Genomic DNA, 24,902 nt, shown 5'->3' with positions numbered 1-24,902 from the left:
CGACATTTTGTTTTAATCGATGTCCCGTTTCAACTGTTCATAATGCATGACTGTGATTTCGTAATGCACGGGTGTGGTTTCGTAATGCATGACTGAGATCTCGTAATGACTGGCTGTAGCAATTTCTCCGTTCATAATGACCAGATGTCGAAATTTTCCTTTTATAAAGCATGGGCATTTCTATACATATTGTAGTAAGTTGGTTAATAATCCAAGATAGTATATTCCGGCATGCATCACGTGATTTTTACCACGTGGAGCTTACATTTGAATAAATACCGAATATGGAAAGTGAAACTACAATTCAAAACATAAAGTCCGAAGGCAGAAATAAGAAAAAGAAGGTTTTTTTGGCAAAGGGTGCCGGTAAATTCTCTCTGTGTTCAAAATATACATGAAATCTTTGCCACTGCCCCTTTTCTGTTCTATGAATTCTAACCCTGAATTTTCTATCTGTTACTCCATGCCAAGAAATCCTCGCTAAAAATTCCAGTCGACCTCCTACGGCAATCATTAGTAGCTAAAGATTTGATTTCATTCAAGAAATTAATTTATGACCTTCATGTACGTGTCGCTTAGAACACGGCCATATACCAAATGGTCAATATTAATCATCCATGTAATTTACTCTATGGGGTGTATGCAGAATTTCAACGGAGGCAATTTTTTGGCATGTCTTGATTAACTACAATGTAGGAGCTAAACACACGCTTCATGTAAAGCGCACCATGGCACTTGAATATATTGCCTCAACGTAAGCTTCTCCAATGGTTATTGTACAGAGTTATGGCCCTTCCAATCATTCATTTCATTTGAAAATGTTATACTGTGCATATTTTAAGATTTTTTTTTAGAACTGGCATAAAAATAAATATTAATAAATTTTGTTTTGCAGTAATTTAACATGAATTTTAATGCAAGAAACGATTTTGAAATAAGTTAGCAAAGCTCAGAGTAAATAAATAGTTTTAACTTGGTTCTATTGCATCTACTACTTGTAAATATACAAAACTTTAACAATTGATGGGTTACACGGTGGTAGTATATACAGTCTCACCATTTTTTACACCTACTTTCGGCAGACTTTATGTCCTTAAGAGGGATTTTAACGATGAAATATAACTCTCCATACCTCAGGTAAATCAAATATATATTATAAATCAAATATGAGAATTTGAGTAAAATCTGTGAACATGAATTTTACAGATTGTGGCCCTTTTAGCACAGGCACTTGTCTCAGAAAAAAATTCCTATATACCGTTATAGGATATTTTTTTCTGAGACAAGTGCCTGTGTCTTTTAATTATTTTAAACTATACGTATAGCTTCTCCGAGACTTGAAGATTGAAAATAAATATGGAAGAAATTAAACTCACTGTCATAATTGTCTTATGCAGACCAATTAATTAAAAGACCGATAATTACAACCGATTTCAATTAGTGTGTAGCTAAAGGTCATCTCTTGGTTAGCTTGCTTGCTAGCTGAACCGTGAAGTCATTGTAAGGTATAATAACCTCCTTTCGAAGTAGCCTAGTCCTACAGACAGATAGATTGGTCATCTGTCGGACTAGTCTACTCTGAAAGGAGGGTAGTTTACCTAAACTACCAATTACTTCACGGTTCAGCTAGCAAGCAACCTTACCAAAGAGATTACCTTTGCCTACACACTCATCGAAATCGGGTGTAAAAGGATAGTTAATTGGTTTCAAAGACAATGCTTAAGTTCTATCTTTTGGCCTTGGAACTTTTTCTTAGACTTTTGAAATTAAAAAATCATCTTGCTTCACTTATATGTTGGGGTTTACCATTATTATTTGCATGATGCCATAGTTATGTACTTTCAATCTAAAATTTTAAAAACACTAATAGCAGAACATTCCGTGTATAATGAATTGAATACGCTTGGCAGATTGTTTTCATTTGAATAAACATTGTCAACAAGCCTTGCCTCGGTTGACACTCTTTTCTCGGGGTAACAATCTGCTCTATCATACTCTCAGCTATGTTTTATTTATATAATATATTCTTCATTAATTCTTTTTTTAACAAACACATCGTCATATTAATAATCCCAGACAATAACTTTCATATGTTAAGTATATTCCTTTCTAAATATAGAAATTAGAATATAATGACCCTTTAGTGTTAGAAACAGTTGTTAACCGTACGCATTACTTTGTAATCTAATTCGACTTAGTCATTCAAGGAAAACAATCCACACATAATGATATAAATTGGAGATGTTCTCAAAATTGTTGATTTTCATAAACTAAGAACAAAAGTGAAATAAAAGATTTTTTTTCTTAAAGAGTATAGATTTAATCCTAATAATTGTTTATAAACTTTCTCACATTTTACATTCTAGGAGGGAGGTTGTAAAATTTTGAAATCACAGGTGAGATTTTCTCTTTTCCGAGGTAAAATTTTTGTACTTGACTTAGACATTAAGAAATGTAAGACAACAGCGTAAAATTAAATCTTGAGTGAAAACAAAATACCATCTAGTACCGATAAAAGATCATATAAAAAGGCACCGATTACTTTGAACAAGAAAAGTAGCCGGTCATATTAAATGTTTCAGCCTATCAACCAATTATGACCAACCACGAATACACGAAACCATAATTTACATCTATTGTCTATAAAGATAATTAAATCACAAAGACAAACTTATTACATTGTAGTTAAGGTTATCTTACCAATGTTGAAATGAGAACTTTGAATATAGTTTACATTGACACAAATATCGATTTTGTCATAAGAAAATTAAAACATAACTATAAATGTGTATTCTTTTCAAACGGGACGTATAAATACAAATATTTTTTTCAAAATAGAGCTTTTAAAACTCCTAACTATCCTACTGCCTGTCGATACTTTTGTTTTTGGCATTGCACAAGTCGTGTTTTATTTATGTAACTGTTCGAAATAATACAATTATGAGTTAAACAATTTTAATGACGAAAGTCAGTAAATTTGAGATCACCTGGTTAAAAGGACCAGTATGAATATAAGCTATAAAATAATTGTCATTTTTGGCGACTGTGGTCTTTTATCGTCTGTCGTCCGTTGAATTTTAAAATGTGCTCATTTCTGAAATGAGAAATATGGATGACCCTGCTAAGGACCTGATAATATACACGGTTATAAAAAAGACAAACACCCCCGAAAAAGTAGCAAAGATAAAAAAAAAAAAAAAAAAAAAATGATCAGCAACACGCTTAGTTAGTAATATGCAACAATTACATCACAGGTATGAACGTCAAGAAAGTTTGGCGTGGCAAATGTATGGATAACGTAGACCACAAATTTTACCTGCTAATTTATTACAATTGATTCCTTGAATATGTCCCACTTTATAAAAAAGAAACCTGGAAACTATCACAATCGTAAAAAGAACATTTGAACTTTGATTGGATGTTCGCAACATCAAAACCTTTGACCGTGGCATTCCTGAAACGATGACAGCAATTTAAACAAACAAACAGAAAGAAAAAAAATAGTTGAAATTTATTAAATAGTCAAAGATAATTAAAGAAACTAGTAAAATACCATTTTTTGATTTTTGGTGTTTTAACGCCACTTTTGAGCACTGCATTTAGGCTATTTCGTGGCGGCCAGTTTTTATTGGTGGAGGAAGCCGGAGTGCCCAGAGAGAACATCGACCTTCGATAGGAAAACTGGCAGTCCTAGTCATTTAAGATTAGAGTCGAGTGCACCTGCACGAGCGGGGATCGAACGCACAATCTCAGTGTTGACTGGCTAATGATGACAGTAACTACTAAGACCACTCGGCCACCGAGGCCCCTACTATTTTTGATAACTTACCTTTGTGTTAAAGGGGCGAAATACGTCGACTTTGTTTGCCCCTAAAACAAGAAAGAATAAAACACACACGGTTTTCATTCAAAAGCATGGAATTTATACAAAAATCCATGATATCAATATAACGAGTTGGACTCACTCATTATTTCAGTAGTACATATACATAGTTACTTAAATTATGCAGAAGGGTTTTATTAGAGAACAGTAGTATTGAAATACAATTTATTCTTATAACAATAACGTTCTCTGTGAAAAAAATATTCAATCAAAACGCAGTACTTAATATAAAAAAAGAAGATGTGGTGATTGCAAATGACAACTCTCCACAAGAGATCAATAAACAACTGTATGTCACCGTACGACCTTCAACGATGAGCAAATCCCGTACTGCGTAGTAAAGGCCCCGAAATGACAAATGTAAAACAATTGAGAAAAATAACGACCTAATTTATGTACAAAAAATGAACAAATTTAAAAACAATTATGTAAAAAATCAACAAAATTTATGACAACAACTTAATTACAAGCTTCTAAATTGTGACAGGCACATACATCATCCGAATGTGGCGGGGTTAAACATGTTATCTGGATCCCAACCCTCCCCTAACCTGAGACAGTGATGTAACGGTATAATATAAGAACAAACTATAAAAATCAGTTGAAAAAGGCTTAACTCATTAGTTTGATACAAATAGAAATGCATCTAAGACAATCGTTTAAGTTTGGACATACATGTACGGGCATGGATAAATGTGTATGGCTAATAACTTATCACATCTAGATTCTGATTGATTGCTTTATGACGCGGCTGAGAAACAGCAATAGCTATTGGCTTAAATGAGATCAAGAATTTCACTTTTCTCGTCTCAGATGCCGGAGAATTGACTATGTGTATTTCAATTCCGATCAACTTTTATTAATTCATGTTTGTTTTTATTGTTCATATATTGCACACTGAAATTCAATATTGAAATATCCATTATCAATACGTGTTTATTTGCTTCGTTAATCTGCAATATGCACGATTTGTTTTGCTAAACAATGTTCCTATACAATGTTTACAAAATGCATGTTATCTGTATTTTACAACTTCTGCCAATCTAGGCACAGTCACCTTGAGCGTCGTGTCTTTTTGTAAATGTTTTAATTTTCAACAAGTAACGTGAAAAAAATGTGATTTTTCAATGCTAAGACATTCATTTTATATTAGTCAATATCTGAAAATACCATATTTCCAATACTTATCAACAACCACGTGCAAACATATGACAAGTTAAAGTAGGATAGATCGAAGCAGCCCCATATGGCAAAATTATGGGTACTTTGCTAATTTGCATAGCGGTCATTTTGCCTTATCATGACGGCAGCCATTACAATAGGATTATACATGCCCCTTAAATAATAAGCATAATTTATCTTTTCAATCTACAACTAAGGGAAGCAATTTAATAAAAAGGGTCAAGGTCACGTGGTACAAATCATATGAATAAAGTACCTTGGATTTTTCCATATGCTCAGCTTTTTAGAAAGCTCAAACTTGTGATATATTTTTATCTGCAATGTACTTAGCAAATTGAAGATTATTTTGTTGAATCATACGATAAACTGTATCACATGTGTTAATGATTGGGTTAACAATACATACAAGGTATATCTATATTGTTTTCAATAAGGTTGTTACTACAATGAATATTACATGGTGAGTTTTTTTTTAATTGAAAGGTTGACGGGATAGTGCGAAACAGTCACTGTTCGTTAGCTTCGTCCTTTTTTTCGAGAGGTTTGGGAGGGGTGAGTTATTTTTCAATTATTATCGTAAAGAATGTTGAGATTAGAATGACTGTAATTACACTGTCGTATGCTCCATATCTCATTTTGTTCATGCTGAAAAAAAAACGATTGTAAAGTCCATTACTAATTATGTTTTATTATATTTTTATACATATGTTTCTTATTGCCGATTTTTTTTTTTATGTTATTTAAACATTTGAACATTAAGTAATCAATAAATTAATAAATTTTATAAAATCTCTCTGATAAATAAAAAATACAGAAATAATGAACGGTTTTTGTTATGTATCTTCAGAAATTATATATGTAGGTAATGCAAGTCTCCATTTCATTTGTCATATTTCTATAGCCACTGTCTTCCTAAATAGATACATAGATCGAGAAATAATATTAGAACAAAATAGCAATTACATGTTTTTTTTTCAAAAACGTTTTATACCTTGTGTTTTTGAATACAGAACCAAAAACTACTGATGTGACATTTGCACAAATCGAACTCTCACAAAAAAAAATCGATTTTGACATACGTTACTGTGACTAGAATACATGTTTAAAAATCAAAAGTTTATGCTTGCTGCTGTTTGTTTTACATGTACTTGTTTATTTTCAGCTGACACTTGACATTTTCCGATATAATTAAAACAAAATGCAAACTCTTAACTGATAGAATCATATATAATAGTAAAAACGCATCGATCTCAAGTAGCAGAACACACCTTTCTGGAATAATCCTTTAGTACGCTCAAGATCAGTCGTTTTAAAAACCAAATCCATGGACATAAAATATGTCAGTATTTAAGAATCTAAAGTAGATATATAAAGATTTGTGATCGAATGCAGATTCGGATTTAGGGAAAGAAGGGGGGTCGGGCCCATCTTTTGTGGGAACAATTTGGTTGATTATATAAGGAATCACTGAAGCATGACTGGAGCGGGTCCCCTTCTTATAAACATTTCTGGATCCTCCACTGGAATGTGCTTTTTATAAATGCAACATGAAATTGGAAATTTAAAATTATTTCATGTAATTTAAAACACTATACATTGTTAATAAGTTATCTGGCTAAATTCAAAAATTAAGATGCTTTAAAAGAATACCACTTGTGCAGATTGCATAACCATTGTCTCAGGGACTTAATTTTCGGCTCTCCCTTGACATCATTTGCGAGTGTGGTCTTGAAAAACGATAATAATCCGTCGGAAAGGGCGATAAATGGCTGACCCGTGTTAAGAGAGAGCAATATATCTTGCACGTTATAGATACCCTTATAGATTTCGAAAAAGAGCAGGCTAATGCCACTACAAGGCATCAATTGCACCCGCAAGGTGGAAAGGGATTTATATTAATTATAAATATGAGTGCCAATCAGACAATTCCTCATTTAATTCAAACAAAATATACAAGTTGTACATTGAGGCCAAAGATCAAGCTCACATGAATTTCTATTGCCACTAGACTCACCATCTTATGACAATACATCTGCATGCCACATATTCAGAAGCAAGGTCAATTGAAAATTATATTTTGAGGTCAAGGTAATATACACACTGTATCCCGATGACACACCTAACGTGCATAGGTCAAGAGTCAAAAAGTCATATTCTGGTCAATAGCTCCATGTCAAAAATATACACAGCAGTCATGCACGAAAGTTCATCATGATACACGTAACCATGCATGTCTTATGTCATGATGCACTACACATGCCAAAATAAATACAGAAAACCTAGGTCAGACATATAACTAAACTCAAATGGAACGGTACTTGTATTGCAGGTCACTACAATTGCCTTCAAAATAGAACATAAACTCTCCCAACACTGCAAAATTAAAACCGTCTTTCACAAAAGTTTAACAGGATTCTTTGCAACGATTATCTTACCACTATCAATTGAGAATCGAGTCGTGCAGTTATGTCAATAGATTAAAACGGTAAGCACTAAAAACTAGGGTTTACCATTAATTTCGAACCTAACCACGTGATAGTTCTATGGTAAACTGATGAAAACACATGATACAGTCATGAAATTTAATATTTGTAATAGTACGACCAGAACAATACAAGACAGAGTTGTAAACAAATGAAAGTAATGATATACACACAAATTTTTAATCACAATGCACAAATAAGGAACCATTGTTTTGATTCAATTTATTTATCTAAAATGTACGCTTGCGTTACACAATGGAAATTAGCGCTATATATTTATATAAACGATCAAATTTGTAAATTATAAATAAATATGTTTAAACTAACCATTCTCTCTTTTGTCACGTAATGTTGTTATCAAATTGCACTTATTTTTTTATTACGGAAAATCTACATGTCACATTGTTTACAAATACCATTGTTTTAGATGAGTTTAGTCAACAAAGACAAATCTCCAAGATTGTTCCAGTTTATGAGGTATTTTGGACTGTTCGTCGGCTGTATGGCAAAGTTTGTTTCTGGGTCAATATTTACGTTCAATGTTTACCAGGGAGATATTAAGTCATTGTTCAATTATACACAGACAGAAGGTACATATGAAATACATATATTTAGGACAAGAAATAATTACCTACACATTCATTGAAATCGGCTGTAAATCGAACCAATAACAGTTATTACATGCAAGGTTCCAGAAATTCCTTTCAGTAACATCACTGTATTTTAGAAAATGCCTTTGTTACACTACAGGAGCTAAATGTATTTAAAACAAGCAACTAGTTTAAAATGTACAGACGAAACGTATGTTATATAATTGCAAATACTCTTGTAAAAAAGGTCTTTGGAACAATTAAAATTTAGTGTTCTCAGTTAATTTAGTTTTTTGTGTTCCGTTAAATTGTTCCTCTTAAAATTATTACACGATGATGACTGCTGTACCCATATTTTGACTATTTTATTTATTATGTCTGTTTAGTTCACGCATTATTGCAAATATAACAGAATTTGATGAGACTGTCATCAAAGTGAGAAGTTTAGCGCCTTAAAACCAGGTTTAATCCACCATTTTTCTACATTTGAAAATTCCTGTACCAAGTCAGGAATATGACAGTTCTTGTCCATTCGTTTTTGATGTGTTTTGTCATTTGATTTTGCCATGTGATTATTGACTTTCCGATTGGATTTTCCTCTGAGTTCAGTATTTTTGTGATTTTACTTTTTAGAACATCTACAAAATTCTTATCATAATTACTGTATCGCTCCGGTCCAGATTAAGTGGACTCATAAACAAGGACGAATCGAGAGTATTAAAACAGTAACATATAAAATAGACAATTCTTATACTGCTTTTTACAAATTTTTATTGAATATTATATTATGACAGATCATTTTGTATCATTCCACCACACCCTAACAGAAAGATAGCCCTTCCTTATGTGGATAAAGGTCGACAGATTTGTGCATTGCCGAAACGAAAAATCCAATGTTCACTAGATTTCGATTCCATCTCGAGATGTTATTGTCTAAAGGCAATTTTATGTTTCTTACATGCAAAACATTCATAACTTGAAATGTTTAATTTCAGTGGAACTGCAGTCTTCCCTTTTAAATCTTGGATTAGGGATAGGTTTTATTCCTGGTGTTTTGTATGACAAATTTGGTCCATTTTGGACATCAGCTGCAGGTCTTATAGTGTCTGTTGGATCCTACATGCTTCTATGGAGTACTACAAAGTTTGTGCCTTTTTACAAAAACAACAGCTGGTTAATGGGGATTTACTTTTTACTGTGCGGTATGTATGTAATAGTTTTTAAAATTATTTTAAAACACTTGGTGACATTATTAACAAGAAAGAATAGCTGTTTGTTGTAGTTATATCCATCAATCATTTTATTTGATGTGAAAATATTTTGATATTTGCTGTAACCCGTAAATTGTATGTTGCTGTTAGACTTGGGATGTATTATGCATTTACACTCATTATATAGATACGCTGTCAAGATATCATATCAATTTATTATATACATTTCACCATGCAAGCCAAGCCTGTTTTTTTAACATGACAGTGCATAAGGTAACAGTCAACATAAAGACATGTAATCCTACACGGACACATTATTCTACAAATACCGCGTGTTTCGCGTTAAAAGCAAATACCATATTACAAGTCTAACAGCAACATACAATTTACGGGTTACAGCAAAATGCCACGAGTGTGTAGATGAAGGTAATTTGTTTGGTTAGCTTACTTGTTCGCTGAACTATGGAGTCATTGTTAAGTTAGTTATGCTACCTTACTTTGAAAGTAGACTACTCCGAGAGATAACCAATCTATTTGTCTGTAGGACTAGACTGCTCCGAAAAGAGAGTAGTATACCTAACTTAATAATTATTTAACGGTTCAGCTAGCAATGAGTACGATAAATCTAATAAGACAAAGATAGTTTTGAGTATGACTCTAAAAGGGCTATAAGCAAAATTCAGTAGTGTTATTTCTTGTTTCTCATCAGTATTATCAAATAAAAAGCATAGCCTCAATTTGAATTACTTGTGAAATACCTTTCTTCTAAGAATCAACATTTGCCTTAACTTGACTCTTTTTTTCAGGTTTAGGATCTGCATTTACTTACATGGTCGCACTGAACACAAATATTATGAATTTTGATAAAAAGTATCGTGGAACAATCGTTGGACTACTAAATTCATTCATTGCTGGTAGTCCGTCTGTCTTTGTACAGATATATCTGCATGTATTGACAGGATCTGGAGGAACAAAGTATGCTAATTTTCTTGTGTTTTTTGCGATCTTGTTCGCTGTTGTTGGCATAATGTGTATGCTTTTTCTCCGTATATATACGGACGATTTTCAAGACGACACCGTCAAAATTATTCCGGATAATGAAAGTATAAATGGAACTAATACAGTAGATACTTGTCGTAAAGAAAGTCAAAATGGGACGGAGATGAATTCTATCTCAACGTCTCAAGATACAAGTTCATCTTGCTTTTCAAACAACAATGACGAACTAAGTGATAAAGATTCCATGAGTTTAAGACAAATCGTCTGTAATCTTGATTACCATTTATTTTCTTGGATGTTCGTGTTTGCTGCTGCTATAGGTTTAGTTTTCCTCAATAATTTGACAACAATATCAAAGTCTGTTCGTTTAAGTCAACACGACAGTGTACTTCTAATTCTTATTCCTATTAGTAATGCTATCGTTAGTTTTTCTTTAGGATTTTTATCAGACGTGTTAAAAGACAAGATTCCACGAATGACACTTTTATTAGCTTCTTGTGTTTTGTTCACAGTTAGTGTATTGCTTGCCATTTTGAAAGGATCTGCCTTTGGGGTGCTCGTAATTTCTACAATATTGTGTGGAGCTAGTACTGGAATAATTTGGACGCTTTCACCCACCGTGATGAGTGAACGTTTTTGTCTGCAAAACATTGGAAGAAACTGGGGCATGACTATTCTTTTAGCCGCAGTTGTTGGTTTCGGAATCCAAGAAATTTTCGGTCATTTGTATGATCATCAGTTAGCACATGCGCAAGGTGGAAATTGTTTTGGACTATTATGCGTTAGGGGAGGTCTTATAGCAGGTCTTGTTTCTGGTATTTTATCCGTACTTGTTTGTATCGTTTATATGACAAAACGTAGAATTCAGAGATTTTTAGCCCAGAGACGAAGTACCGAATCATAAGCAAACTAACAAAAAAACAAAATTTACAATAGAGAAAAATACATTTTTTGTTTCTATGGGTAAAATATATAAACGTTTCACCCTGTTGGATATCCATTATACATGTAAAAGAGAGGCGAAAGATACCAGAAGAACAAATGCATAAGTTTAGAATAATCCGACAACGCCATGACTGAAAAGGAAAAAAAATAGACAAATAATAGTACACAAAACACAACATAGAAACTAAAGACTGAGCAACACGCACCCCTTCAAAAACGGGAGCGATCTCTGGTGCTCTAAGCAGATTCTGCTCCACATGTGGTAATTTTGTTTTTTTACATGAAAATGCGTAACAATTACATGATACGAATTATAGTATGAAAGTAATTTAAAATTAATTTTGCATTTACATTTAAAGATTTCATAAATTCATCAAAAAAAGTAGATCACCAAAACGCTACATATTCTTTTAATACATAATCCCATCATAATCAATTTGTTTAAAAGAAGGAATTTAGTTAGTACTATTACAATATTTAAGTATTACATTGTCGTCGATTCAATATGCGTGCAGATTCTTAATGAGAGGTATCATGAAATAATGTATACATAAATTATCTATTTTTAAAATTACTTTTACATTATTCGTCATATTGTGCATTGTATTATGAAAACGATTATAGCTCAATTGCCTTACAATTTTGTAAAAACAAAATGAAAATGTGCTGTAAGATAAAACACATTGGTGCGGAAACCGGTACGTGTTATGGGGACTTGATTTATTATTGTTTAACTAGAAAAGAGAAAAAAATCCCCATGACACGTACCGGTTTCCGTACATTGAATTTGTTGCAACTTGTTACAATGAATGACATAATATGCATGGATATAATAAACCAGTGTACTGTTAGAATCTGTGATAAAAGAACATATGAACTAATTTTGCATCCCAATCTTACTAATTTTGATAGGGTTATTATTCAATGTTCAACTTAGTGTATTGTTGACCACTATGAAAGGACCTGCCTTTAAATTGTTGCTATTTGTGTAATATTATTATCATCTTAATAAACATAAGAGCTCAAACGAAGTACAGAATTTCTACTTCAAATGATTTGTTTCCACCCGTAACAATGTTCGTTTTACCAAAAGCTACTTTGTGGCATCCAAAACGAAAAAGTTTCCACTCAGCACTAAAAATATTGCCGCTACAATGATCATACCAAAGGCAAAATCCATGTTCGTTTGTATAATTGCTGGAGCGGCCGATGCAAATATGATAAAGCCAAGCATGACAAAAAAGCCTGAAAAGAGAATGCAGAATGAAACACTAACAACTTTGCAGGGAGACAAGTGGGATATCATATCTTAACTTCAGCTACTGATGTGCTGTTGAAGTATATTATCTGAATAATCACTGACAAAATCTATAACATTATATCTGAGATAGAAATTAAAGATTCTTTAGCTGATACCTTTCTTTGAAATTATACAATATAAATAGATCGATTAGAAACAAAAACTACCGGTATTATTTTCCAAAACTGAATAGGCACTTTAGAAGTAGTTGGTTGTATAAATGCATATACTGCTCGTCTCATTCGTTTAATCTAATGGTGAAACATATTTTCTACATATAGGGAAAAAATAAAATTATTGGTGTCAATGATATAAATATAGAGGCCGTCTGAAGCCCGACTTCGGTTACGGGATTTTTCTTGAAGCGTTGAATAAAATTGAGAATAGAAATGGATAATGTGTCAAAGAGATAGCAACTCGACCATAGAGCAGACAACAGCCGAAGGTCACCAATGGGTCGTCAATGCAGTGAAAAACGCCCGCACCCGATTGATGGACTTGGGCTCTTGTGTACTCTTTTTTCGGGTTGTTGTCCCTTTGACACATTCCCTGTTTACATTCTCAGTTGTATGTAGACATCTGTCTATAATTGTTGAAGATAGTAGTTGCTATATTAGCATCTATATGTCTCTTCCGGTTATTTAGTGTTTATCTGTTGTTGTCTCATTGGATTGTACCCCCTTCCCTACCCGCTCTAATTTTCCTTGATAAATACTTACAGCTGGTGAATAAAAGTCCAATAATTATCCATGTGTATTTGTCCGTTTTGTTTTCAAAACGACATAATTTGGCGGTAAAGATGGCTGCTGTCACAAGAAGGATGAGAAACCCGAATATTTCAAATGTCTGAGTAGCTTCCATCCAGGCTGCAATAACATTAAAATACAACATCATCCAGTATAGTTAAAAGGTTTCAATTACTAGTACGTAGTTATATGAAATGGAAAAATTAAACATGAAGTAGTCACAACGAACTGTTACACAGTAGTGAATATGCTGTGAAGAAGAAATAAACGTATCGTATCAAAATCATACATATTTCGAAAAAAAATGTGAAAACCTATGTATAATATCTACTGTTTGAGGTATGAAAAGTATCCCAACTGTCACCAACTATGGTCGCCCTTGTAAAAACAGAAAAATGGTGGGGGACGGGGTAGCAATATCATTATATCGTTAGAATATTACCGTTTCCGTTACTAGAAATATAAAATTTAACAAGATATTAGTTCCAATTTGGAAAATTCCACAAAGGACCAATTGCAAACACATCTATAAGGAAGAAATACAAATATAGTTACATATGACAATAATAATTTCACGATATTCACCACCACAAACGATCACCACTGCTATTAAAATATAAAATTGACAAAACTTTCGTTTTACAAATTCGTAAAAAAGATCAATAGCTACAGGAATTTGCGTAAACGGAAAAGCTATGATTTCTTCAAAAAATGTCGCTGATGACCCTTTACAGCAAATGTTACTTAGTATAGATAATTCAATAATAAATGCAAAAAACTAATTGCTTAGAGTAATTCTATATTGATTAAGAAACTCCTGTCATTGGGAAATATTGTTTTTAACCCAAACCTGGTTAGTTATTAACAAAAGTAAAAATATTAAACCCTCAAAGTTGAAAATGTTTAAATACTTACAGGAGAATAATGTTTTTGTGGGAATGTTTTCACTTAGCGCTTACAGAAGCTCTATTTCATTGATAAATATTTCGTGACATCAGACAGAAGTTTTATCAAGGAATAATGTATTATTTGAATTATACAATTTCTAGGATATTCCTGTGTGAATCCCTTTCCCTGAATGAAAAAAAGTCAAACACGAAATCATGGGAAATAAGAAATAAAACAACCAACAAATGTTAAAAAAAAAAATAATAACAGCATGAATGTAAAATATATCTTTAAAAGATTCACAATAGGATAGAAACGGAATGCGAACAAAGTATACATACAAATTTTAAGCGAAAAATACCAGTGATTTTATCTTGATACCTTTTATTAGGTATTATTTAGAAAGGTTCTGTTTTAAGCTAACTTACAAGATACGTCCCCATCAATTATATCATGACATCCAATAATTTTATCACAGGTTCTCCAAATACCGCCATATATAGTAGTGTTGCCATACTTAGTGTAGCTATACCAGTTTGGTGCAACAAATCCAATGAAATGGAAGAAAAATCCAAACCAAAATAACACGTAAGATACTAGTATATATTCCGGAATATCATATATTTTCGTCATTTTTAACCACCGACAAACACGTCGGAATCTGGTTTCTTCCTTCCATGAACATGATACACCAACAGATCCTGTTACCCTATTCATTCTTTGTATAGAAGGCCACGCCAAATAAATTGTGTGTTTAAATTTTCTGACGTTCTTTAATTATATATTTTGAAAAACTCATTTATATGTGAGATAGTCAGGTCATACCAATTTCAAGTGTGCACATTATTGTTTAGCATACTATTATTAGTATTAACCAAACATTGTCGTCATATTGAAAACAGATTTTGAAGACTTCTGTTGAAAACCTTCTCATCAAAATATATAACTTGAAACATTCATAATAAAAAAATATGGAAATTACTTAATTTGCAACAACTTTGTCCGTTTAAAGCAGTAAGACAAATAATGTATCAAATCAAGTGAGTGTAATATATAGACAATAATAGTGCATTGACTTGACATATCAACGATATAAGGATGAGGCTTAGAAATGGGGAAATGCGAGGCTCTGTCGAGCTTTTTCCCCGTTTCTGGCCGAATCCTTATATCGTTGATATGTCAAGTCAATGCACTATTATTGTCTTTATACTACAATCTGAAAAAAAATATTTTCAATTGTAACTAAATGTGTTAATGTTATCGTTTGATTTAAATATTGGGAAACTTTCCCCTTATATAAAAAGGCCTCATATATCATGCAGGCGGAGAAATATACAACACAATGAAATGTACATAACCTGTTGAAATCCACAATCGATGGTGAACGAATTTGTATGAAAATGAACTAATATATCAATAATAAGCATAAAACATAATGATTTATAGTTTGCAAACCAAAAATATTAACAAGTGAAATATGTTTTTCATTTAAAATTGCCAAAGAAATAAGTTTGAGTCGTTGTATACATTGGAAACAAGAACAGTTTGAATAGGTCGTATGAATGATTAATCATAATTTCGGCAATTTCTATTTAAATATTCATGAGGAAAAGTGATATCAGGTTAGTGACTGTATATGACATAGAAATATACGGTCAACGCATTTTGACTGCTCAAAAAGAACGAGTGCAGTATAAATAAAACTTGTATAATAAAATTTTGATTAGCTGTTGTACGAGGCAAATGTGTTCTGAATCAATATGTTATTCTCTCATGCATGTCCAGTCGTTTCGCTCGTCCAGTAAGTTTGACCGTTCGATAACATCTTGTACTCACTTTCCACCAATCAGCCAACTATTGTACAAATTTCAATTTCTTAAAGCGAAAGACGAGAGATAAAAGCTACTATTTGGATTGAAAAAAACTAAAGCTTCAAGTGCAGGGTGTAAATTACAGGATAAACCCAATACATGTACAATATTGAAAAATTTATTTATACTCGCTACGAAACAGCCTCGCTTTTTCGTCCTATTTCTTAAGCTCGCAAAAAGAAGGCGTAATGAAAAAATAAACTTGAAAAGAGCAGATGAAAAATTGAATATAACAAATGAACATTAAGAACTGTTATTGCAAGGCCTAACGTCTCAACAATGTGGATTTGATAGTTAACAACAATATGCGATATAAAGTATCTTGATCGGTTTTATTGTTTTGATAATTGTTTGTAAATCTATTTTTGTCCTTTAAATGACGGAGATAAACGTGTTGATTTAAATTTCTTAACATTTCTTTTGACTCGATAAAGATTCTATTAACGATTGTCAATATCAAGGTAGCACCGTTATCTGAAAACAAAAACAAATATTTTATTAAATACCTATTTGTACCAATTTTAATTAGGTAAACCACTGCAAAAGGTTTGTTATGGATTAAAATATTAACCGACATTATTTCATTGAAAATGATGGAAAGTGCACCTTGAATATATAAGTATGATTTTTCCATAAATGCAGAATATAGAAATATTGTGAACACGATCAATTGTGTCTGTGAGAAATATAAATTGATGATACAGGGTGTCCAGTTGGCTGTGTGGACCGTCAAATTCTATACACGAGGAGAGTTTAACGCTCTAATCTCTGGACATGAAAAGTGAACTCGCAAAATCCCTTTGAGATGCCCTTAGGTTACCTTTTGCTAGACAATTTCCCGTCTCTACCCAACATATCATTTGGTTACCTGGCTGTCAAAATTGCAGAGCTTTCATTCTGGAAGACTCATTTTGAAGAGCCTTTTCTTGTACTTAAATGTTTATATTTGGTACTGGACGTTCAAAAAAAAAAAATCAAATGAATATAACTTTACATTGTTATTGATCAGAAGTCAATACCACAATACTATTTATGATTTAATAAATTTCAGAATAGACCAAGTACATTATGATTGTTTAAATTGTGAACAAATACATTTTCACTTTACTTACATTTAGTTTCATATTTCACACTTCTACAATCAAAAAGATCTGTCAAAGTTCCAGGTCATTGTGAGTTATAGACTATGTTGCAAAATTATGCCAAATATTAAACATAACGTTTTTAAATTGAGACCAGTATTCATATAAATGTGAACCCAATGGGTCACATCATAATTTATCCTCTTGCAGGGATACACAAATCCATTACATATCGTCTACTCAACGAAATCCCGAAAGGGAAACCCTTTTCAAAATTATCAATAATAAAAAATCATATATTTCAGATTTATGCATTTTTGTGTGTTGTCATATGTGATTTTAGGTGGTCATACATGCACTTAAGTGAAACTATGGAATAAACACTACTATTATAGTATTCCCCAATTAGTCAGAATAAAAACATTACTGAAAGCTCATCATCTAAATAATAAACTACAAAAAAACTGTTCCCTTAAACATTTGCATTGACCGTAATCAATATTCTGATAACATAACGAACGATATCATCATGCTGAGTGTAAGGCACTCTATCAAACGTTTAAGAATACTAAGTGTCCTGAGTGATCCGTATATAGGTGGTTAATCACAAGATGATATGTCTGCCCTTTCCAACTATCCCTCATTTTTTAGTAACATTCAAAACTTCCCCTGTACTTCCTTCCAGTCGACCTTCCTTGGAGAACCTACATACTGTAATAACTGTTTAAAAATGTGTTGGAAGGAATGAAACTTTAATGTAACTGTTGCTTTTGTACTAGTTGTATCATTTGGAAACTTACTTTATCATTTTATATGTATAATACAAAGTATCAATTTCAGATCAGATGCGGCTTAATCGAATAAGGTATGAAAAAAAGAAACAAAAAAAAAAACCAAACTTATATATTAAAATACTTGTATAACAAATATAGATATTCAGGTATTTAAAAAACAAATCAACTGAACAAAATATAAGAAGCACAAATAGCTCACAATCATATCAAGATAACATTGTTGGCATTTCATCCAAAAACTTCTTGAGCTTCCACTTCCCTTGCGTCTAAGTTATCGTCCCCATAAACAGGCTCGGCCGGAAGTTGAGTTACATTTACTTGATTACTTGATGCAAATCTTACTTGTTTCTTTTTTGATGGTGTTGATTTTTTGGGTTGCCATTCATCTAAAGCCTTTGTCCTTAACCTTGGTTTCATCGGAAAATTCGCAATTGTCACAGATACTTTTGATTTCGATGACGGTTGGAGTGTAAAATATTTGAATAACTGTAACTGTTCTTGTTCGGTCAGCAATTCACTTGTTACCACTATGTTAGAATACTGACGTAAAGTCATTGCTGGAATTCTGAGTTTGTAGAACATGTCGCCAAGTATGTTTCTTTTATTTTCGCCTTCATCAGGTATATTGTTCTTTTTACACTGCTCATCTGCCCACAAAACGACAGCTTTGAAAACTTCAATTTCAGATGTTGACAGTTTGTCAAGATCTACAATAAAAAAAGGCAGAAATTCTAAAACATTGTTTTGCGATGTTATGTAACATTAAATGTTAATTTACGTTTTTAAACAATTCAATATAACGTATACTTTAGTTACTTTTCCACACCAACCGTTGACTGGCGGTGTAGAAACATGCCTCCGTTCGGCAACTAAAAATAACGCTAATAATGAACTCCCGAAAAGCTTTTATGGAATAACCATCGCAAGGAATGCTCAAACATAAACATTTGAAAACAAGGAAAATATCAATACGTAGAAGCGTTCGGAGCTATATAAACGGAGTCGAATTGTTTTGATGTTATCTGGCTTTTAAATGGCAAGACATTCATCTAACACTTGCTTAACTCCCTTATTTAATCATTTGACATTTGTATATCTCGATTAATTATAAGTAGCAAAAATTTGTTTAATAGTCAATTATGGTGATACGAGGTCGAATTTTAAAAAATGATTGATCTGATAAGAAAAATTTTGGTTAAGAGATTAATCATGTTATCGTTATAATGATTGTGGTGCTATGAAAATTGAATAAACATGTTGCGATATTAAAGTCGGATAATCCATGCGGTAAGCATATGCCCCCCCCCCTTTTTTTTAAATAATAGGGTTACCAATAAAATCATCACAGATACCAGGATTGAAAATTTGTATTTGGGCGAGGACAGATTACAATCTAGAGGATTATTACCATTAATCTCCTTCCGGAAATCTTACCTAAAATTAAATCCAGACTTGTGTAAGACAGAGATAAAAATCCCTCCGTTTTGAAAACTTCCCTGGTAAAATTTGAAAGAAAATATAAAGCACTCGTCTTTAATGAAGGGATTTCGAAGTTGACTGCCTCGTCCAAAATCTTGCAGACGTTGTTCCGGTTGAGTGATCTTTCCATGTGTGCAACACACAAGTCGGCTAGTCCCTGAATCTGATATTTCATGGCTGCTTGCAACAAACCAACACTATTTGCATTGGTTATCTTTGTCATGTTTGTGTAAATATATCTAAAATGAAAGCATTCGTTATACCTTTGAATACACTAAGTTATGAAAATATGATACTTCGAAAAATTATTAACGATTTAAAAATGAGTTTATTGGTGTTTTTTTTTTTTAGACTTTTCTTTTTTTTTCATTAATAAATTTCGAGAAAAAATACTGCATTCAATCAGTGTTCTCACCAAATAAAATTCTTGTTTCATTATTTTTTTACAGTATTTACAGAGGATGATATGTTCCTACAATGCAAATTTTAATTGACAAACTAATATAATTCTGATCAATGTCTGAGAATAAAAATAAAAAAAAAACAAAAAAACAAAAAAAAACAAGGAGCTTACTTTAACATCATTTCAAATATGTCTTTTGAAATATCTTCTACAAGAATATCCTCGTGTTCTGCACGTTCTGTAAATAATTCATCTTCAAATACTGCACTGCGCATGGCAAGTACAAATGTATGCGCTGGTACTCTACCAGACGAATAATCATTGTTGAAGATGAAATGAACATCTGATAATGTTTCTTTAAACAGTAAATATTTTAGACAATCTTGTGGCGATTTATCATGCCTCCAGTCGATAACCTCTTCTGACATCTATTTTACAGAAGAATAAAACTATATATAAATTGTTCTCGTTTTTACATGGTGTAAGCAAGGTTATGTGTATAATAAAACGTACAATAAATAGATGTTGTCATGTCTCTCATTTTGTCTTGCATGATCGAGGACAGAAGATCATATTTTTTTTTCAGTTTACACGAAATAATAAACTTACACTAGTACACGATTTAATTAGATACCAGTAAAACATGATTTTAAACAAAACTACCTAGAAATATATTATCTCAGCTGTATTTTGAGTACTCAATGCTCTAACTTGCAACTTTATTTAGACTTTTTACTTTTTAAATTCGAAAGTCACTGATGAGTCGTCTGTAGATGAAACGCTCGTCAGGCGTATAGAACTATATGCTTAGTATATTTGACAAATTTTTCTTTTTATATTCTTCGTTGATAAATAAAGAAACTATTTAAAAATTGAGGTTTGAACTTCTTCATGGCAAAGTCCACCTTAGATGAATTTGGCCATTCACTTTAGGTCTCCTTATGATCATATAGCGCCTTGCGTACTTTTATATTTATATATTTTTGGCTTTCGAATGCCTTAGTTTTGGCGTTCCTGTCTAAGGTTATTCCGGAGAGATGGATCAGACGTATGACATTTGCAACGTGTTATTTCCGTTTTTAAAAAGCTTGAAATAGAACTTTGTATAATCGGTATTTACGAAGCTCATTGTTGAATCAACCTCCAATACGAACACTCAACCTAAAAAAATTGAAACCCAAGGTCGATAAGCCGAGAAGTCAATTGACCAAATGGAATCTTAAATGTATAGTCAAATCTATTCATTTATAAATACTGGGTTTGTGTTTTTAATCAATCGTGTTTATGACAATAAATGTCAAATATAAACTAATGATAAAAACCTTGGAAGACTTACATACTAGTATATGATTTTGGGCTTAGATAGGACAAATAAGTTCAAGTTAGACCAATAAGCTACATTTTCATAATGTGAAATGTCGTCGAGAACTTTACCCATCTTTAATAGTTGCCGGGGAAAAGATCGATGAAGTCAAACCTTGCATTTTAAACACTTGTAAAAAAAGAAGATATTACGGATGCAATTAAAACCCTGGGAGTCGAACAAATATAGAGAGATGAGAAAATAAAGCCCATTGTGGAGACAATTAAAAATTTAGCAACACAAACCGCACCGAAAAGAGTTCGGTAAACTAAAGATTGAAATTGAAAATAGAATTTTGATGTAGAACCGATGATAAATCGTTATTATTGATTTTTAAATCAACAAAATATTTACTACTATTTGAATACCTGGAGGACGTGTTTGTTCAACAACCAGTCGTCTTCCTTATTAGAGCCCACTGTTACCTGTCTTGCCAATCTATTTCTGTATTTGCATGAGACAGACTTCAAACAAAGGATTCCCATGAAGTAGCCAGCATTGTCCTTTAACTTCACGATCCTCAATATGAATAAGTAGTTCAAAGTTTAGCAACAATGATTTTTATATTTTTTCAACTGAACTGACGGATTCTACAAATACAAAAATGTTTCTTCTATTTCACAACTCATATATTAATGAAATAAATGTAAAGTTGATCACAAACGAGATTGTTCAAATTTTTCAACTTGAAGAGTACCAATTTTCATTAAGAACATACATTTTTCACTTGAAACTACATTCCTTGACTTGTGCGTTATATCATAGTTCATTTGGTGGATGTTTTATGTCCCACTTAGTCGACTTCTATTTTTCGGTCTGTGCGTCCATTCATTCGGTCGTCCGTCCGTCCGTCTATCATGCTTCAGGTTAAAGTTTTTGGTCGAGGTAGTATTTGATGAATTTGAAGACTAATCAACTTGAAACTTGGTACACATGTTCACTTTGATATAATCTTTCTAATGTTAATGGCAAATTAGAGTTATGACCCCAATTTCACGTTCCATTGAACAAAGAAAATTATAGTGCCCGATTCAGGTTAAAGTTTTTGGTCAAGATAGTTTTTGATGAAGTTGAAGTACAATCAACTTAGTACACATGTTTCCTTTGATATGATCTTTCCAATTTTAATGCCACATTAGACTTTTGACTCCAATATCACGGTCCACTGAACATACAAAAGGATAGTGCGAGTTGGTCATCCGTGTTACTGTACTATGGACACCTTCTTGTTTCTTACAAAAACTTAAATATCCTGCTCCACAATTTAACAGTCAAGAAAACCAGGACAGTTTAGTTACGACAATTGGAACATGTCCATGGTCCCCTGAGACACAGAAATCATAATTATAACGAACAACCAACTCATGATTACGTCCATTAAACATCCGAATAGACGACCCCAACTTTACCTCTGAGAACCCTTGGCACAAAAGTTTTTTTGTAAGCAGCAACTATCTATCAAATACATTATAATTGGAAACCTTGAAATATCGTATTAACTGGATGATATAAACTTCTTATGCAGGCGCTGCTGGACAGTTGCTACATAGAAATTGAGTGTTTACAACGTGAAAGCCTGTTTAAATCATCTCGTGTCATGTGAAATACTGATCTTAACAACCCCTTAGTGTCAATTTCTAGATGTAAAATTGATTGTGTCATGGTGTTGTCTGTCTTTCGAAGATTTTCATTTTTAAGAGGATATCAATGGAATAGCAAGAACACAGAAGTACATGTACAACAACAACAACAACAAAAACCGCCAACACATATAGACATTTACTATTTGAAGCATTTGAATTTACACTAGTTGTCGATCGAAAATAGTTTTAAGTGAAGAAAGAAGTGGATTAAAAATTTATCATCAGTCACAAAACAATTGATATATCAAATATCATTAAAGAACTTTTCAAATTTTTTAACTGTATAATTAAATAAATGTAAATATTACAAAATATCCTACCTTTGATTAGAATGGTAACATTGTTTTATTGTCAAAATTTTCTTTTCTTTAATTTAAATACACGAAACGTACCACTGATTATAAATACGATCCGTTTCATTTCGTTAGTTATTTTGTAAACAGAAAATTAACGCTGTCACTTTTTTACTACGACAAAATAAAACACTGGGTGTAATTCAAATACAAAAGAATACATAAGAAACGTATTGCATTGGCGTAACAAGAACATAAGGAACAATACCAACATCACTGTCTATTGTAGTGATGGTCTTGAGAAACGATGATAGTCTATCGGAAGGGGACGATAAATGGCTGACCCATGTTAAGAGAGAGCAATATCTCTTGCACGTAAAAGACACCCTTGTAGATTTGGAAAAAAAAGAGCAGGATAATGCCGCTACAAGGCAGCACTCGCACCCGCAAAGTGGAAAGAGATTAGTATAAGTTGCAATAACTTGTTTCCCAGTCCACTATAAATAAATATGTTTAAACTAAACTAAACTAAAATGTAGTGATGTAAACTAATAATCTTTTAACTTATAAAAGAGGGACGAAAGATACCAGAGGGATAGTCGAACTCACTGATTAAAAATAAAATGACAACGCCATGGCTAAAAATAAAAAAAAAAACAGACAAATAATAGTACAGAAGACACAACATAGAAAACTAAAAACTAAGCAACCCGACAAAAACTGGAGGTAATTTCAGGTGCTCCGGAAGAGAAGGCAGATCCTGCTCCACATGTGGCACCCGTCGTTTGCTTATGTTATTACAAATCCGGTAAATAGTCTAATTCGGTAGGTCACAATCGTGAAAAGGGAAGTGGATGGTAGTTACGACATGAGGAACATATCCGATATCGTCTGTGAAACAGTTATTCCATAACGGTCAACCAACTCGTGATGGTGTCCGTAAAATTTACGAAGTTCTTGCAACACAATGTCGTTTCTTACTTTTTCCTTATACTTTATCTATCGCGTATCAACTTTTTAACGATTTATTCCCTGTGAGATACATAAAATAGTTCTGTCATTTCTCAATGGTACAATCAGAACTCTTATGCCGTATTTCCTAATTTTATACAGAAGTTCTACGTGAATTATCTCCCTTTTGATTAGTTATTTTAAGATCATATTGTTCCCTTAAAGTGTTACTATCATTATTTGTGTATACAAGATTAATATCGATACAATACTGTTACACAACAGTAAATCTGGAAGGTCAGAATATAAGTCATTTATCAAGACAAAGTATTTTATAATTTTACAAAAATATTTCATATAATTCAAATGCCTACCAAAGAATGACAACTATTATACAAATTTGAGTAATTTAAAGTTTATTTAAGGTGGGAAAGTTGCGGTAATCTTTTTTTGATTTTCCTCGATGATCGAAATAGTAATTAAGCATGTTTATTGTAGATGAAAAGAGGTTTGCTACTTTTCGGTTTTCATGGCTTCATAATACGTAACCAATTTGTTTTTATTTGATCCCCACTGATAAACCTTATGTGGACGATTTGCGATTTTAGAGTAACAAATTTTCAATTCGGTATCTTTAATGACTTTTTAAGCCACCTGTTCGATGGCATTGATAAGTCTAAAGAAGACGTAATGCACGTCTGGCAAACTAAACTATATAGACTAGTATATATGATGAGTAGATAAAAAATTGTTGATAGAATTATCTTAAATTTTTATTTTATTGTAATGTTTGAGA

The 24,902-nt window shown here is 32.4% G+C and overlaps 3 long non-coding RNA genes across 5 annotated transcripts; 1 reads left to right on the top strand and 2 right to left on the bottom strand.

The window, feature by feature from the left end:
* The first annotated feature begins 5,433 nt into the window (after positions 1–5,433).
* Positions 5,434–12,324, top strand: LOC143064023 (uncharacterized). 2 transcript variants are annotated; one of them, XR_012975166.1, is made up of 4 exons: positions 5,434–5,525; positions 7,976–8,138; positions 9,134–9,340; positions 10,156–12,324. It is a non-coding gene; the product is annotated as an uncharacterized LOC143064023 (long non-coding RNA). The 2 variants fall into 2 exon arrangements; XR_012975167.1 differs by lacking the exon at positions 5,434–5,525 and adding an exon at positions 5,553–5,617.
* On the bottom strand, positions 11,688–14,955 carry LOC143064022 (uncharacterized). The gene is made up of 3 exons (XR_012975165.1): positions 14,656–14,955; positions 13,313–13,459; positions 11,688–12,538 (listed from the first exon to the last, which is right to left on the bottom strand). It is a non-coding gene; the product is annotated as an uncharacterized LOC143064022 (long non-coding RNA).
* A 609-nt stretch (positions 14,956–15,564) lies between these two features.
* Positions 15,565–23,240, bottom strand: LOC143064021 (uncharacterized). 2 transcript variants are annotated; one of them, XR_012975164.1, is made up of 6 exons: positions 23,183–23,240; positions 21,588–21,809; positions 20,028–20,284; positions 19,409–19,692; positions 18,174–18,681; positions 15,565–17,233 (listed from the first exon to the last, which is right to left on the bottom strand). It is a non-coding gene; the product is annotated as an uncharacterized LOC143064021 (long non-coding RNA). The 2 variants fall into 2 exon arrangements; XR_012975163.1 differs by lacking the exon at positions 15,565–17,233 and having other exon boundaries at positions 18,070–18,681.
* Between the last annotated feature and the right edge of the window lie 1,662 nt (positions 23,241–24,902).

This window comes from Mytilus galloprovincialis, chromosome 2 (genome assembly GCF_965363235.1).
Source record: "Mytilus galloprovincialis chromosome 2, xbMytGall1.hap1.1, whole genome shotgun sequence".
Classification (NCBI taxonomy): domain Eukaryota; kingdom Metazoa; phylum Mollusca; class Bivalvia; order Mytilida; family Mytilidae; genus Mytilus; species Mytilus galloprovincialis.
The sequence above is the reverse complement of the archived record's forward strand: the minus strand, read 5'-3'. Positions and strand labels throughout refer to the sequence as shown.